We start from the raw sequence: 3,550 nt of genomic DNA, 5'->3' as shown, positions 1-3,550 counted from the left end.
AACAGCATGGCAGAGAAGGAGAGAAGAGAAGTTGCATCTGAACATCGAGAGGAGTTCGGCTGCAGTGGTTGGAGGGGAGATTGGCCGCTGGATGGCCAAACTCCAGGGGAAGATCATCTTCCCACTCAATCCCCTTCCCAGCTCCCATCCATTCCACTGAGAGCCACCTCCACCACTCAATAAAACCCCTGCATTCACCACCCTTCAAGTCCATGTGTGACTTGATTCTTCCCGGATGCCAGATGAGAACCTGGGTATGAAGAGGGCTCTGAGCTTGTTAACACTTAAGCTGTCTGTAGATGACAGAGCTAAAAAAGCACAGTGTAACATGCACCCACTTGGGCTTTGCGAGTTGCAGGCACCCACCCCTAGATGCTACCATGGGGCCGGAGCCCAAAAGTGCTTGCCCCAGCTCCTGCACCAGACCATCCACGTGCTCCTCATCCTGTAAGGGGTTTGAGCATGCATGGCAGCCAAACAGACGAGCCACACCCCTGTCATACGTCCTGCAGGGTGGGTCAGGGAACTCTCCCATTTCACTGTGAAATCTTGGGAGGTTTCCATGGTGAAAGAACATTCCTGGAAGAGTGCTTAGGTTGTAGGCAGGCTTACCAAAGGATATTCCAGGATGTTCTAGAGGTTGAAATCTCTTTTATTTTTTCAACAAATATTTGGGTGCCCACTATCTGCCAGTGCTGAGTACTAGATGATTAAATGTCAGAGGAAGGGGCAGTAGAACCAGGCTAGAAAGGTAAGCCTTGCCCATTTTATGAGGACTTAAAAAATCAAGCAGAGACAGCAAGTGTCTTTAAACAAAGTGGGAGGGGTGGGGCAAAGATGTACCAGGAGAGGATGACTAAATGGATAAGACCCTTTCCTCCAAGGGACCTCAGCCTGATCCTTTGAAAAAAAATTCCTAAATAAGGGAAGAAAGAAGATACACAGAAACAGTGTCATTTCAGGAGGAGTCATTATATTTCTGTGGAAAGTCAGCTTTGCAGAAAGTTAATAACACAAATGAAACTGGGGCTGCAGTAGCTCTCAGAGGAGGCACAGAAAGTCTTTCATCAATCCTTTGGACTATAGGAACTACGGGGGCTTGGTCCTGCCACAGAAAGATAAAGTGCCTTACACCTAAGTTTGGCAGAAGGAGCTGGACAAGGCTCTTCTGGTGAACTAAGCAGTATCTGAATACGCAGAGAGAGAGAAAGAAAACAACCATGCAGTGCTCTTCTGTTGACTGATGACATCTGTTGACTGATGTCCTTAGTGGGTGGGGCTGGGGGCTGGGAGTTGGGGGTGGTCTATTAAAGCAGATAGGTTTGATTAATCACTGCTGGCTACACCAACATAGGGCTGTTTGGAGCAGATTTCCCACCTTCTTTTTTTTTTTTTTTTAAACAGGAATAAAACAGTAATACCATAGAACACAATAGAAGGCATACTTGCTGATGCTTTGGGGGAATGTGGGGGAAATATAATTAACCAGAAATCTTCTCCACAAAGGTAGTAGAGAAACAAACCACCGTATTGTTATCAGTTTTCTTTTAAGTTTATCCTTCACAGAAAGGAATCTCATCCCCTTATACAGCCAAGCTGTATAATACACCCCAGTACATACATGTTCTCAAGATTAACAATCACTAGTCCTCCAGTTAGAGGACTTGACAACACCTTTTGTCACACAGAGTTTGTTTGTCCTAACTTTATTTTGGTAACTGGGGAGACCACCTGTGTTGGCTTTATTTGGAGAAAAACAAACTTCCTATAACTTTATGACAAGGTAGTTTTGCAAATTGGAGCAAGGAGCCCACCAAGTTAGGCTCTTACCTTCCCACAGGAACTGGGAGATAGGGACACTATCTTCCGTGATGTTTGCATTTCAAAAAGATGACTCCCAGGTCCTTGAGGAAACATTCCTCAGTTGAGAAATTTATTTAACCATTGAAATTTATATACATTTGAAAAGAATAGAAAAAGAAATTCTGAAAAGAAAGAGGTGAGATATTTTCTCTTATTTTCAACAGGGAGAGTTAAGCCTCTTATTTTTAATTTGTATTTGCCCTTACAATCATCTACCTGTGTTACTATAAAAATCATATTGCAATCTCCTAATTATTTGTACCTTTCTCTGGGCAACTTGCAGTTGTCTGAAAATTCAGCAAGTCTATAGTAAAATGCAAACAATGCAATTACCAGAATCACAGTATGATGAATTTTAAAATTCAGTATAATATTTGCCTTGGAGGAATAACCTTTAAATATAACAGGCATTCACTTTTGTTTACTTATCTGTACTGGAATTGGAGAGAACTTGCATCCCAGTGTGAATCTAGTGACATTAAAGCTGTCTTTTGCAGTTTCTGTTTGTCTATTCATGAGATGCCTTTCCATATCATCCTTCCAATCAAACCAGTTAACTTTTCTTGGTGTCAAATTTAGAGCTTGAGTGTCTGGATGCATATTTATTACTTTCATTATTATTGAACAGTACTAGTGAAAATGACCCCACTTACATTCTGCTAAAAATGAAATCGTTGGACTTGTAAGTCCAGATCCTGTTCATCCTGGGAACATCATTTAAAGGTGATTGGTGATATGGGGTTGTGGGAACATTTCTGGGAGTGCAGAAGAAAAAAGAAGTGCAACAAATTATACTGTTTGTTTTCTAATAAATATAATTCTCAAAGTAATTGGAATAACCACTGCCATGAACAGGACAGCCAGGCAGACTATAGGAATAGTAATACATTTTCTAGAATACTTCTTTTCAGTTGAGTAGAAAACTTGAGTTTTAGGTCCTTTGTAGAAAGCACAGTCCAGCTGCCCTGTGATGCTAGCTTCATACAGGAAGCCTGGATTCAGCAGTTTGTCTTTTGCACTGATAGCCTTATGGGTCATCAGCAGCACTCTATAGGGTCCCTCCCCATGGTGACAGCCCACTTTTATGTAGATGAAGTCTCCTAGTCCAGAGGGGTGGCAGATTTCCTCTGTCTTCCAGATCTTTCTGATTTTGTCTCAGGGTTTCTGGGGAGAAGAGAGAAGCTTTTAAAGTACTGAATACGATTATGAAAGGATTCAGTTAAGTCAGACATATATGGCCTCAGACTCACATTCATGGGCTCCCCAAATATAAGTCCAAAGAAGAGATTCCATGTTTGTTGCACGGGTTATTCTATTTTTTAAATTCTAATTTGTAATAAGGCTAATTGATAAGGTCAATTTAACCTGGTAGATTGCTGAATCTTATCCAAGGAATGTTTGGTTTGATTTTTTTTTTTTTTGAGTTTATTTGCTCTGCTTGTGCAGAAGACTGGAACTTTTAGAGACCTGTAAACATTTGCATAATTTCTGGACAAGAGTAAAAGTAAAATAACCTCTCTGATTCAACATGCTTCGGTATCCCAAAAGTGAGAATTTTGTGTAAGAGGAGAGCCTTTATCACTGCCTGAGCATCAGCTTTGGAAGAGGGAAAGACCTCAGGCTATCTAGGCCTTACACACACCGTAAGCAGACAAAAGCACTGTCTGTAGGTATTAACTATGAAATC

This window comes from Chlorocebus sabaeus, chromosome 25 (genome assembly GCF_047675955.1).
Source record: "Chlorocebus sabaeus isolate Y175 chromosome 25, mChlSab1.0.hap1, whole genome shotgun sequence".
NCBI lineage: Eukaryota > Metazoa > Chordata > Mammalia > Primates > Cercopithecidae > Chlorocebus > Chlorocebus sabaeus.
This window is presented reverse-complemented; position numbering follows the sequence as displayed.